Consider the following 15,239-nt stretch of genomic DNA (forward strand, 5'->3'; position numbering starts at 1 on the left):
CTTTAATTTACTCCTCACTTTTAAAGGACAGTTTTGCTGGACAGTTTTGCCAGACATTTCTTGGTTGGCATTGTTTTTGTCTTAGCGCTTAGAACATATCAGCTGTTTGTCTTCTGGCCTCCAGTGTTTCTCCTGAGGAATCTGCTAATTATCTTATTGAGAATAATTTGTGTGTGACAAGTCATTGCTCCCTTACCACTTTGAAGATTCTCTTTGCATTTGCTGTCCTATAATTTGAGTATAATATATCTCACTGTGGGTCTCTTTAGGTTGATCTTACTTGGAGTTTGTTGAGCTTCTTAGATGTTTATATTCAGCACATTCATACTTCTGGGTAACTTTTACCTATTATTTCTCAAATATTCTCTCTGTCAACCCCCTTCTCCTTCTGGAGCTCCCACAATGCATTTGTTTGTCCTCTTGATGGTGTCCCCACAGGTCCTTTAGGCTCTCTTCACTTTTCTTCAACCTTTGTTTCTGTTCCTCAGCCTCAATAATTTTTATTGTACTAGCTTCAGATTTATTATGTCTTATTCCTGCTTAATTCTGAATCCCTCTAGGGAGAGTTCAGTTTTGGTTATTATACTGTCCATCTTCAGTTTTTTGTTTGTTTGTTTGTTTCTTTTTAGGTTTTTCTGTCACTTTACTGATATTTAAATTTGCTGATACACCGTTTTCTTGACTTTCTCCTTGTCTTTCTTTCCTTCTTCAAACTTCTTTGCAACAGTTATTTTAAATGTTTTCTTTTTCCTAGTGAATCTGCCACTGAGTCTTTCATGGGGACAATTTCTCTTGCCTTTTTAAAAATTCTTTTGAATGAGTCATAATTTTTATGTCTGTATACTTTGTGATTGTGTTGTTGTTAAAAACTGAACATTTGACAGCTTTGGGAATCAGGTTCTCACCCTTCTCCAGTCTTTGCTGTTTTGTTTTTAATCACTGTATGCTGTCTTGGTGCTGAGGGCCAGCCTGAGGTTTAAACTTCAGTCCTATCAAAGCCTGCATCTTTCCCTAGGCTTGTGTGGTGCCTTTCTAATTTTCCCCATATATGCAGTTAGAACGTCCCACGTGGGGGAAAAGAGAAAAATGAAATAGATAAAAGATGGTAGCCTTTTAAATCCCCTTGAAATCACTTCAGTCTGAGAGATGCCTTCTGCCTCTGTATCTACACCTCCCTGATCAGAAGCAGCAATCAGTAATCAGAACACCAATACTCAGTATTTGAAAGGCAGAGTCTACGTGTTATGGTTCCCACAAGATGCAGGAAAGTCACTCCAGGAACATATGCATGGTTGTCTGCCGTGGACTTAGCTCAGCTGCTAAGATCTGAAATTGACTGTTATTAAGGATGATTTACAGTCCAAGACTTCTCCTGGATGTTGCAGTTGTTCAATAGACTCCAGAGTCCCAAAACAGTGACATTGAACAACTGTTGATTGGACAGGGAGATGTATTCCTGATGCTTCCTACTCTGTCACCTTCTCAGAATCCTCTCCCTGGTTGCTGTGCTACTACAGCAGTCACTTACCATGAGATATGTAAACTGTTAGTGTCTTCTGGTTAATGGCTTCTGCTCCCACTAACGAATGGAAGCTTCATTTTATTTCTAGTGCCTTGCACAGAGATGGATGAACTATTTTCTAGTGTCAAGCAATGGCTATCTGACAGGTGGCATTTGAGTAGAGACCCAAAGGTAATTTTCCTACCCATGTTTGGAGCCTTCTCTTTCCTTCTCATAGACTATAATCTCCTGTTTTTCTATTTGATGACTTCTTTCCATTAGAATTTAGAATTTATCTTTGACACTTTAGAAGGAAATAAGTAATCAAAAAAGAAAGGGAGGAAAGAAAGAAGATGGAATGAGTAAAAATTCTTTTTTGACTTTTGCTTCCTCTCCGGACACTGCCTTGACAGCCCCATCTCTGCCTCTAGTGAAACTTTGTGAGAGGTCTCTTCTCTTGCTTTCTTCTCTTCCTCTTTCATAGACCAATGCAGTCTGGCTTGAACTCCACTGGGGTGACTTTTGGAAAGATCTCTAAAAGCTCACTTAATACTAAATCCAATGAACTATTTTCAGTTCTTTTTTGCTTAACCTGTTGGCAGCATTTATTGATAGTAAGAACTGTTCTTTAAAATTCTGATTTCTCTTACATTTGTCTGTGAGACTTGATTCTAGTAGCTGTTCTCCCTATCTCTCCAACTCTTCTTTCTCAGTCTCCTTTGTAGACTTCTCTTTCCCTTAAATGACTCAGTCCTAAGATCTCTTCTCTTTTCTTTCAGTATGCTCATGCTGGGTGATTAAAAAACAAAAAAAAAAAACCAAAAAAACAAAAAAAAACCTATTTCTATGGTTTAAATAACCATTTGCAAACTGAAAATTTCCAAGTCTATATCTCCAACCAATATCTCTTAAGTTTTCACCCAATTCCATATGGCAAATCACTTACTAGTATTCTGTCTTGAATATCTCCCACACACCTTGATCTCAGCAAGTCAGAACCAGCTGCTCTTCCTGCAGAGTTTCCCACCTGGCTCATGAGAACAGTGCCACCTTAGACACCCACTGACTGAGGTCCCAACCTGGGTGTCACCCTTGACCACACATTTGAGCCATCTCTGAGCTTGCCATTTCTGCCTTCTAAATAGCCACACATCTGTCCACTCCTCCTTTTCTCTGCTGCCATGGTCCTCTCTGCTGGGCCCCTCTACTGGCCTCCCAGTCCTTGTGCCCTCCTTTACCCTGCCCACTTTTTCTCATCTCAGGATTTGATCAGAGCTAAGTTCCTGAAGTGCTGACCTGTTTATGCCAAGGCTTTGCTGAGTACTGGTCCTTAGGATCAGGTCAGGCTTCCTAACTGGGTACCCAGCCCTCGCTCATATGCCCTTACTTGTTTCATTCCCTCTCACAGTCTGCTCAGGCCATACCAGTGGCTTTCATTTCCTGGAAAACTGTTCTTCCTTGCCTCTTTATTACTGAACTTGTCATAAGAACTTTAGCTTTTATACTGAATGAGATGGAGAGACATTGAAGGAGTTTGAAGAGAGGAGTTATGTGATATAATTTGTACTTTTAAAAGACCCTCTTGGCTGTAGACTGTAGGGTGGGACCTGGGAGACTCTGTGGGCAGTGGTTCCAGGGATTCCACTGAGAGAAGATGGTGGAGTGGATTGGTGCTGCCTGCAGAGACAGTTGAGGTAGTCAGGTGCTGGATATGTTTTTGAAAGGATACCAGAGATCACTGATGACAATTGCAGGTGGAATATGAGAGAAAGAGAGGAGTTGGTGATGACTGAAGGTTATTTGCACTGGGCCACTGGAAGGGTGAACTTGCCATCAACTGAAATGCAGGCTGACTGCAGGTAGAAAGGTTTGAACAGGGGCAGTGGGCATGGAAAGATCAGTTGCTTAGTTCTGAGATCTTCTCAACAACTCTGCTGACATGGTAAACAGAAGCACGACCCCAAAGATCTCCATGTGGCAACATGTTACCACATATGGCAATGGTGACTTTGCAGATGTGATGAAGTTAAGGATGTTGAGATGGGAGATTTTCCTGGATTATCCATGTGGATCCAACAAAGTCACAGGGGTCCTTACAAGAAGGCAGTGGGAATGTCAAAGTCAGAGAAGGAAACCTGATGATCAAAACAGAAGTTGGAGTGACAGACTTTGAAGTTAAGAACATGAGACCACAAGCTAAGTAAGCAAGGCAGGCAGCCTCTGTATATTTTGTGAAATCCTTTTTTCTACACCTGGCTTGAAAAGGCATAGAAATAGATTCTCTCCTGAAGTCTTTAGAAGAACACTACCATGCTTGTACTTTGATTTTAATCTAAGACTCATTTGAAACCTCTGACCTCCAAAACTGCAGGATAAAAAATTTGTGTTAAGTCATTAAGTTTTGACAATTTGTTATAGCAGCATTATGAAACTAATACAGTAGAGATGTCAAGTAGACTGTGTTATATGTGTCTGTAGTTCTGGGAACTCTTAACTTCCTTCACTTCCATTGTCAATTACTAATAGTCAAAATATCAGTGCTGTTTTGGCAGCCTCAACTTTCTTAACAGTAACAATCTAGAAATAGTAGCTAAGTGGAGTAGCTAAGTGAATTTCCCATACTGTATAGCACAAGTTTCCTGCTTTTGACTGGTGACTCCTGTCCATACTATAACTGATATGCTATAAAACCATATGCTACATACTTTTTGCTTCATACAGAATTTTAATATGTATTGCAAGTATTTTCATATTATAATAAAACAGAAAAAGTTATTGTCTGAAGCAGAAAGTAATAGATACAAGACATAGTATTTAACTAGTAGTGAAGATTCAGGGAAAGTTAAAGAAACATACAAAGACTACAATACAATTGTATTTGAGTTGATAATTTAGGGGCAAACTGATCTTAAAAGTATAGTAGTTAATTCCTAAAACCATCACTATTATTGTAGCATGAGTCCAAAATGGTCACCATGAAAAGAATACATCACCATTAATTGATGCAAATTGCAGATAGTAGGAAATTGTACCACGTATTTTACAAGCTATCTTTTGGCATAATTCAAATTTTGAGTACATTGCCTTAGATATGTTTCAGTTGCTAGACAATTAACTGAGGTGGAACACTTAGTTCTCCAGTGATACTAGATAATAAATTATCATTGAATTTTAGCAGTGGATAAATTCACAAATAGTAATGTGAGCGAGATATTTGAAGATTAAGCTCTGACGGTACACAGGTCCTTTGCAAAAAGCTTTATCTGCAGAACTGTGGATAACTAAAATAGAGTTAAAATTGTCCAGAAACAACAGACTGGGAGTTCACTACCCAAGGTAGACCTGAGCAACAAGTTTGCTATAGCATATGGGGTGATTTTTAAGTCTTTTTTTTTTTTAATTTATCTTTTAATTTTTTACAGACTGCATTTTGATTCATTGTACACAAATTAGCTAGAAGTTACATCCTGCCTAGTTCCTTTCTAAGACCTTTGTATATATTAACCAATTTTAATTCTCATAAAAATGTTTTGTGAGTGAAATACTGTTATTGTTCCCTTTTACAGATGGCAGAACTGAGGCACAGAGAGATCAAGTAATAAACTCAAGTTCATCCAGCTGGTAAGTCTAGATTCCAGTGCAGGGAGGCTGGCTTTGGAGCCAGTGCTTTCCACTGTGTGCTGCTCTGTCTTTATTCATCTTTTCACTTACACGTTGGCATTGCCTCTTTTCTACTCGGTGCCTTTGAAGTGTAGTCCATGCAGAAGGTGTTAATGGGATTTCTCTTTAACACTTCCTGTCCTAGTTCAAGTCCTCCTCTTTTTTTTTTTCAGGTACTAGGGATTGAACCCAGGGCCTTGTGCTTGCGAGGCAAGCACTCTACCAACTGAGCTAAATACCCAGCCCTCAAGTCCTCCTTTGTATCCTGGTCTGGGCCAGTAGTGTATTTGTTCTTTGCTGACTCTGATCCTTAATCCAGTTGATACAGTACGGCCTCACCAGATGGCATCCTTCTTGTTTAAAACTATCATTTTCCAGTATCCTATAGAATGGGGCCTAATTCCCAAGCATGATATTTTTAACATTCAAGATTCACAGTTGTGAGTAGGAGAAACCCTGTCTGGTAACTCCGAGCAGAAGAGAAAGGCTGTGTATGTTCCCTGGGTGAAGGGCAAGAGCCAGGGAACCCCAAGCAGAGGCAGCAGGACAAGTGAGGACAAGATGCTCTGCTGACCCCTGCTCTGCCCTGGTATAACCTCCACTGCTGGGCAGGCTGCCATTGGTGGTTACAGCTGCTGCAGCTGCCACTCACTGGGCATCTCATATCCACTCTCACCATCATCAAGATCCCTAGGTCAAATGCTTGAGATTCAAAATCTCAAGTGAGAGCAGACACTTGACCCAGCCTGGCTGGCTTCCCCAGGGGAAAACAAGGATGAGGAGCAACCTCATTTTGCTTCTTTAATATAATATAGGTTCCTTACATCTGGCTAGACTGACAGCATTGAGAATTGCCTGAAAGTAGGAACTTGGTTTGGTTCCCAGCAGCCGGAATTATCCTACAACTTGTTGCTGAACATTTTTGTCTGTAGCCCAAATAGAATATATGTGCATGCATATGTACATCCATGTACACACAGGGACATACAGACATTTAACTGAAAAGGCTTCAGGAAACAATTCTTACCCAGGAAATGTGAGCAACTAATATTTTCCATTATATTCTCATTTCTTAAAATGCTGGTCATAACTTACTACATTGATTCAAGTTCAGCTCTATAGCATTCTCTGAAAAGTATTCAAAATATTCCCAATGAGTAGTATTTACTTAGATAAATGCTTACTTGTGTGATAGATAAACCTTTTCACAATTCTATTCCTTAAATGAATGTTTGCAAAATAGATCCTTGAAGTTTGGCATTTATTACCTTGATAACAAAGTAGGCAAAAATGAGAAAGAAAATATAAATCCGTTATGTAATAAAAAACAAGTTTGTAATTTCCCAAACAGAATATCTGATTGTATCATCAGAATTACCTAATGTAATACTTCAGCATATTTGTTTATATAGTTTGCCGGGAAATTATAAGTTTGCTAGGAAGTGATGTGTTTTAGTTTTTTGTACCCCTTAAGCAGTAATAGTTCAACTCTTAACAAATATGAACTGAAAACTGTCCTGAATGAAGCACTTTGCTGTGTATTATGACAGATACGGTGGTGAACAGGGCTGAAATCCTGGTCTCTAGGACTTGAAAGTCTAGAAGAAAAGACAAGGATGTAGTCAATAGTTATATCCATTATAAAGAGATAAGAATCATGAGAAAAGAATAAAAAAGACTAAATAAGATGCACAGGAGTTCAGAGGAATGTGTCTAGTTCCTGTTGAACAGGTTCTTTGGAACAAAGAAGGACAAAAGGAACTATAAGAGAAACCTCCCTGTCACCTGTTCCTTGGTGCAACTGATCAGACCACAGGGATCCATGGACTTACAGACCACAGGGCCTGTCTGCAGGGAGGATTCCTGCCCTAGCCCTCTTTGTTCCTAGTACCTAGGTCACCCTTGGCACTTTGGTACCCAGTCAGTACTGAGTAGACAGATTAACCTTGTTTTGGCAGAGTTCCTATGGAGGTGGTTAGAGCTCAGTGTTCTGACCAAGGGTTCCTGTGAAGGCCTCTATGGAGTTGAAGGGGGCATGGGACTTCTTTGGAGAAGTAATGCCAGCCCAACAGGCAGAGTGGGGCTGGAATTCACAGGCATGGCTTTGATGATATAGTATTTGCCCATTTCAAAATCAGAAATGACAGGTTTTATCTGGGAAGTTTGTTGAATGTCTTTTAGGTGAAAATTCTGGGGCCAGCAGGGATCTATAGGCAAGGACCCTACGCTAAAGAACTAGCCAGTCATGCAAATAAAGTAGGCAGGGAGGTATATGAATGAGGCATATACAGAAATTAACCATAAGAAATAAAGACAGGAAAGGATAGTGCTGTGGGTGAGGCACAGGCAGAGAGAGTGGGGTCAGTGGCCTTGGCCACATCCAGCTGGGGCCTCTGAATTGACTTTGGCAAGTGTGAATCAGGCACAATGTGGGCTCTGTGTTACTATTCTCTAGTCAGGATACAATATCTTGAAACTCAGCTCTTTATTATTTAAATGAACCTAGTACTGTTAACCTACTGCACTGCATTCATTCAAGTCCTTGTTTGTACTGGGGTACTGTTAAGTACAGAATCTGCTCTCCAGGAACATGCACCATGGAGATATCATGGAAAAAGGATAGTATTATTTTATTAGCTTTTTCAAAACAAGCCTATTTTTATGTCCTAGCAGATGGTCCATAGTAACAATTTTTTTTTTTTTCTGATTAAAACCAGTTCTGTCTAAAAGATACTCCCCGGTTCTTTTCTATGTAAAGACCCCATCTCTGAACGGAGATGAAAACTTATTATGCATTGATGGGCTCTGCAAGTTATAGAATGGAGAGAAGGGTGTGACATAACATGACATAACATGACATAACATAACAGGTCATCTCCAGGGTTGGGTTGAAAATGAGCAAAAGAAAAGGCAAGGAACCAGAGGAGGATGCGCCAAGCTACTGCAAAGGGGAAGTGCAGACTCTTCTACCAGAAGAGGTGGGAACCAGCAAAAGCAGCAGCAGCAAAACCCTTTATTGCTCTGTGGGTATACCTGCTTCCAAAGTCCAGTTAGCCATGTAGCAGTGAGTCCGCACGTGTTTTTTGGTGCAGCGGCACAATACTACCTGTTATGTAATACCCACCAGGTGATGGGTGTGTTAGATGTGTTTTCTTCTTGTCCTCACAAGCCACTCTTTTTAGTGGCATTAAACTGCAGACAAGGAGACAGGATGAGATTAGTGAGTTAGCACATAGCCAGAGGAGGACAGAGGGTGCCGCCTTCTCCTTTCTTTAATCTAGCAGACCCCCTTTCCTGTCCTTGTGTTTATAGTGGTCCTTATGAAAGCATTCTGGGAGACCTGATGATAGACAGACAGGTTTTAACTCTTTAAAACAGGATAGGGAGAGAACATGCTTACCAGATAGAACATGCTGGATAATTCACATGCTGCTCCACAGGCAGCTGGAAAATCTTAAAATTTGCTTCAGAGGTGTCTAAGCACACGACATTGTGTGTGACATTGTGATTTCATTTTCATTTATCCAGCTCAGAATTTCTTCAAAATCCTTCTTTGGCACTCAGGAACAGAAGGAATCTGCATCTCGATTTGCCTGTTCAGCCACTGGGAAACCCTGGGTCTGCTCTGCTCCAAACCAACCCATCCCTCCTGCTAATTTTGTTTCAGCTCCAGTTATCCCATCATTTCAACAAGAACATCTAACCTGTAGCATCTCCAGGCAACCAATATAATGATCTCCCCAGACGCCTTAAATTTTAAATTTCAATTTAGACTGGGAACTTGCAAAGTCAATCTTTTTAATCAGTTGGTAGTTTTAGTCTTTCCTTGGAATGGTCTAAATCTTCACACTTTGAAGTTTTCTCTAACTATTCCATAAGAAATTAAATTTTTAAACTTAATTTGGTGATAAAAGCCTTGTAACAAGAAACTGCCATCCTTTCCTTTCCATTCCATGTCCCACTCCTCAGAGGCCACAGAGTCCAAATCATTTTGCTGCTTTTCCCAATATCTAGTGTCACTATTCTAAGAACGTGTTCTGTTTGTATTATGGTTTTTAAACATCGGTTTTGGACATTTGCGAGTGGTTTCTCATTGCAGCAGTGCAGAATTCAGTTTTTCACTGTACAATCCTTTTCCTGTCTCCTTCCCCCAGAATTTCAAAATTTGTATGTCAGCAGTAACTATTTACATATGTAACTAATATTTGAAAATTGCTAGCATGCTATGATGATCTTTATTCATGTAACTTAAAATAAATTCCCCCTCTAAGGTTAATACATGCCACATGAAGCAGTCATTGCTAGCTGCTGCCCATTGGCCATTTCCTTTTCCTTTGTGCTGGCTGATCCCTGATCTTGTTCCTGTGTCCATTCCTCTACTACTTGAATTAGCAAGTCCAGATTATGCCAAACCAATCTCCAGGATCCTCCCTGTCCTTCAAGGAAAAGCTTGTGCCCATTGCTCCTAGGGAAGGTTTCTTTGATCTTAGGCAGACAAGCATTAGCCTCTTCTATACTTGGAGGAAAGAGTTCTAAAATTCTGCAGAACACTTACTAAACACAAATATCCAAACCCCTCAAAGCTATCAGTTGTATTTTTTATCACTGGATCCACTTTCTACAACCTCTGATCCAGTCTGAACTGATTCATTTCTGGGCCTAGTCACCACCTGTTTTCTTTCGGCCCACCCGTCCTGGCTCCTCTGTCTTCTTTATTTCTTTACATCATTATTTTCCAGAAGCACACTCTTCAGTAGTTAGGAAATGTAAATATGCAATCATTGCCACATAATAATGACAAGCACAGCTCCCATGAGGTCTCTTTCTCTGGGGACACATGTAAGTCTCGATAGGCACAAGCCTCTGATGTGGGACTGTTACTTACATGGAGATCCTAGAATGAGTTATCCTGATTTTCTCTAGCAAGAATAGAAATGATTCCTAGTAATAGCATTTCTTCCAATGACAGACCATATATATAATGTCATCCCATGAGATTTATATCCCCTAGTGACATCATAGTTATCTTAGTTTGGGTCACTGCCTTCTATGATGTTCACACAACAATGAAATATGTCTAATGATGCATTTCTCAGATTATATCTATTATTAAGCAGTGCATCACTGTATTTGAATTATTTTATATTTGAAAAGGTATTTATTCTATACTCATTCTTGGCAAAAGTTTAGCAAACTGTAGAATTCTAGGTTAAAATCATGATTTCTACAGCATTACCATGAGTCCCTTGCCTTTGAATGTTTGTTTTACTATTCATAAATCTGTTGCCAGTGTGATTCCTTTTATTTGTAATGTATTTTATCTCCATGGAAGATGGATAGGACTTTCTTTCAGTCTTAAGGCCCTGAAATTACTTGGTGTAGTCCTTTTCAGTATTTTTATTTCCTATGCCCTTGTGGTCCTTTAAATCTGGAGACTTGTGTTTTTTAGTGTTGAGAATTTTATTGTTTTGTTTCTTTGATAAAATTATCTTCTTCATTTCTCTGTTCCTTTCCCCCTCTGCATATCTTTTATATTGTAGAATTCCTAGATAGATCCTGTAATCATTTCATCTTTTCTCTGTTAATTTCTTCTTTTGGAGAGTTTTACTTTCTGAGAGATTTTCTATATTTTATTTTTAAAGTCCTTAAAACTGCCTATTAATTTTTAACATCTCAATTGTAATATTTCTAATTTCTTCTATTCAATTAAATGAATTCTATGTCCTTTTCTATAACACATTATTTTGCTTTACAGAAACTCTTCTCTCTCTGAGATAATTAATTAGAATTTAAAAATGTTTTCCTCTTTCAACTGATAAATGAATTTTAAAACTTTCTATGGTCATGAAATAGACTATTACTCAGCAATAAAAATGGAAGAACTATTGATACATGTAATAATATGGATAAATCTTAGATACAAGGTGCATTCTATACTAATATTAATAATATTGATATAATAAATGTGATACCATATCAAATCAATTGTATTAATATAACAATATCAGTAATACTAATAATATAATAATATAATTTAAATTCATTCATATTAAAACTGAAAGAAGCCAGTTTTAAAAGGTGACATGCTATGATAATATTACATGGCATTCTGGGGAAAAGTACTTTATCAATATTTGCTAGTGGTTGTGGGGAGGGACTGATTACAAAGGAATATCCTGAGAGAGTTTTCTGGGGTTATACAGCTATTTTGTATTTTGATTATATTATGCTTTCCCTATACATTTATCAAAACTCAAAGAACTATACACCAAAATAAACCTTTCTCTTTATAAGTTAATTGCCTCAGATATTTCCTTATGGTAACACAAGCTGACTAATCCAATACATTATGACAATGCAAAACTGACTAATTCAAGCACAAATACTGGACCTTAAACAGATTCCTCTGGTCAGTAGTCAGTGTGTGGACATGCTAGTTCCAGCTACTGCATGGAGAACTATCTGGGTTGATGATGCCCCTGTGTGAAGAAACACACAGCAGGTCCACTAGCATCTATGTTCCCATTCCATGCCTAACATGTGTGCGTACATGTCATACGTGTAAGGATGTGATTATGCATCATGAAGCAGAATTGAATAATTAACTTCTAAGTTGTTTTATTTAAGAGATAAGTATAAGCATTATGACATTTATTTGAGTCTTTGATTAAAATGGAAGAGTTTGGGAATTTTATTTAATGGTAGATTTTTAAGCTGTGGTTTTGCATATTTAATTCACACCATTCAAATTCATCCTTATTCGGGTTTGTATTGGGAATATTTGCTTTTTGTTGTTTAGGGAAGTTATCCACGTTGACAAGTGTGTGCAAAGCTTCAGTCCCCTCCTGAAAACACTAGCAAGGCAGTTAGTTTCCTAACCCGGGGTTATTGATGGGAGGCTATTCAACACATTGTCAACAAGTTGCTGTTTTCAAAAGCATTCTTAAATTTTCTCTGGAATATAGGTATTTTTCACTATTTTCCTTTAAGCTTTGGTGAAATGTGGGAGGATTCTTACAAATTTACCAAGATGATATTATTCATTTATCTGAACAGAAAAATCCATCAATCTCCCTAATATTTATCATTTATTTTTCTTCCATGTTTTCAGGTTGAGTTGGTTCCTGACTGTATAATGTACTTTTTCCCTTTATATTTTTCTTCATTTCTTTTTATCTTCCTTGAGAGAGATAAAGATATTTCAAGCATGCCGATCCACAAATGCCTTGTTCTTTACATAGTGTAACTAATGAAAATACAGACACACTTATGAAAGGTCCTGGGACATGAAAGTGTATACATTTCCACTTAGTTGGAAGTTTTGCACTCACTTGTGCCATTAATTTATTTTCTTTCTTTTTGACCTTCTTTTTTTGTCTCAGGCAGCATCATGGTGTTAAATATTTAGCTTAATCCTTCTAGCCATCTGGTTTATTTGACAGAAGAAAGGTTATGAACTTTTGATGCAAGATAAAAGAAATTCACCTTCTGGGAAAAAAAGGAGAGAAATTTGAAGGAGCCCTGTTGACAGTGACCTAGCGCAGGCTTTGAGCTCTGGGTGATCATCGCTTTATTGCTGATAATGTTAGCAATATTTCTTTCCTCCTTTCAGATAGCACATGATCCCTGAGGATTATAGCCTGTGGTCCCATAGATAAGCAGGGGTCATGTGCTGCCTCCTCCATGAATACATTCTGTGGGGCCCTGGTGCACAGGAGAGTCAAGCATTCCTACTGCTATAAAGGGAGCCCTCTTGGAGAAGCTGGGTGGAGCAGAGCTCAGTAGCAGAGTTTGAGAGACTATCTTTTTTTTTTTTTTCCCAGTGTGTATCAAGTTAGCCCCCTCCTCCCCATAACCAGCCCCCTGCCCCTTAGAAATCAACTTCCCTCCCTCCCTGCTCAGGTAGATTTGGGGAAATTCTTGTGGCTGCTTGATTTAGCCTATCCACTTTGCAGAGGAGACAGGCTGGACCATTGCATCAATGGCAGGAAAGAAAGGAACAGAGTTTGTTGGGATTATTGAAAGTATGTGTGGTTAAAGACGAGGAAGGAAAAAATTAATGAACTATTACCCTGTTGTATTGGTACTAGACCAGGTGAATAAATATAAGGACATACTTTAAATCTAAGTGTGAGTCTAGCCTCAGTTGTATTCAGGAGTCTCCTGGGTAGCAGAGACTGTGAAACACCCAGGTTGAGTTAATAGGCCCAAGCATCTGCTGCAGAAGGGAAGAGCTCATGGCCTGCGATCAGACATTTGAAGTTCATTCTTAAACAACTGCTGCCCACTCCTCCAAAGTGACTAAAATAGAAACCTTTTCTGATTTAGCCCCTAGAGATCCAATTACTAGAACTCTATCTAAATATATTTTCTTTCCGTAATTCAAAAATTGTTTGCCTTTGTCTAGATTTGGAATTCATGTCTCTTTTTTTGATCTCATTTTAGTAAACACAAACACAAAATACTGTTACTGGAACAGTTCCCATCTCATCTAGTGTTTTTGTAGATAGCATATTAATCTTCAATGGGTTAACTCCTCTCACCTGTCTCCCAAAGTCATGGCAGAGAATTTATCACAAGCTCTTAATGGTCAGGGCAGTGTTCTTGCTGCCTTTTGAAACCGTCAATCATTTAAACCAGGTGAAAAAAATTTATTCCTTCTTCGCCAGAAGAGATAACTCCCAGTTTTTCTGGCAAAGAAGATAGGGATTGCAAAGATAATTGAAATCCATAGATAATCCCCAGACCTCGTTTTAGGTATTATTTTGCCCTCTTTCCTCATAAAATCCTTTTTAGAGCATGCAGTGTATGACAGATTTGAGTTTCATAGTGGCTTCCTTTCCTTTGCACTTCACCACTGGGGGAATAGCAAGTAAATAGAGATTAAGGAAGTGGGTAACTGGGCCAACAGTGGGGTCACGCAACTCCAGCATCACCTGCAAAGCGAACAACCAGGCTCTGAACAAGGCACCCCCCTGGATTGTGTGCCAGGGGTCCAACTTGAGTCTTTGTAAAACTGTATATACACACACGCACACATGTGCACACACACACACACACAGAGCAAGAAGAACCAAAGATGCCCTTTCAACTGGAATTTCTAGCTCCTTTTCGTCATGGTATGGTGCTTGGTATTTCTGTTTAATGGCACATTTTATTACACAACTGACTTGCTTTTATCACCATCGTCATTAGTTTTATATAATTATATCCTTTCCCTTCAGGAATTTGCAATTTCTGTAAGATTAGGACTCTTCTTTATGTTTTATTTCCTATTGTTTCTTGTGCTATATGCTTTTAAATACTCATTGGATACTCAATAAATTAGGTCCATCTCAGAGCCTTGAGTCCTATATCTATGTTGCCTGTTTTTCTTACATTCCTAACCCAGGAGGCCTGTTCCAGGTCTGAGAAGGTGGGTGAGCACTAGACTGGGACATGAGGAGCTTTACCCGCACCCTGCATAGGGTCCATAACTAGGGCTTGAGTAAATCATGCAGCCTCTTCAGTCTGCAGTTTCCTGAGCTACAAAATGAGAGGATTGTGTTCTCAGTTCCCTCCTGCCTCTAGCACTTAGTGACTCTGTGATGAATATATTCTCAGCATGGCATTACCCAGAGAGCTAAGTAAATTTGGAAAGATTCAATGATGGTGCCCTATTAATTCATTCAGCAAATATTTATTGAGTGTCCACAGTATGCTGGATACTAGTCTGTTCACTAGGATCTTGGTGAGCAGGACTTATCTTTATCTTAATGGAGCTTTCATTTAGTAAGTGAGAAAGACAATGAACCAACAGGCAAGACAGAGAATACCTGATAAAGCCTGTGAAATAATTGACAAAGGGCTGGGATTGGGGGTAGAGGATGACACCCAGGGAAACCTGCTGAGAAAGGGCACATTTAAGCTGAGATCTGAACTGTAAGAAGGGTCCCACCAAGTGTAGAGTCAAACATGGAGTGTGCCGAGCCACGAGGACAGCAATGCAGACTCAGGCAGAAAGGCATTGGCACGGGAGGTCCCTGCGGCTAGGGCCAAATGTTGGTGAGAGTGGCAGCAGGTGAGGGAATTTTCACAG

General features: G+C 39.1%; 1 pseudogene; it reads left to right on the top strand.

The window, feature by feature from the left end:
- The window catches only part of LOC124985536 (uncharacterized), a 282,243-nt pseudogene that overhangs the window by 243,458 nt on the left and 23,546 nt on the right, over positions 1 to 15,239 (top strand).

The sequence above is a fragment of the Sciurus carolinensis genome, chromosome 5, assembly GCF_902686445.1.
Source record: "Sciurus carolinensis chromosome 5, mSciCar1.2, whole genome shotgun sequence".
Classification (NCBI taxonomy): domain Eukaryota; kingdom Metazoa; phylum Chordata; class Mammalia; order Rodentia; family Sciuridae; genus Sciurus; species Sciurus carolinensis.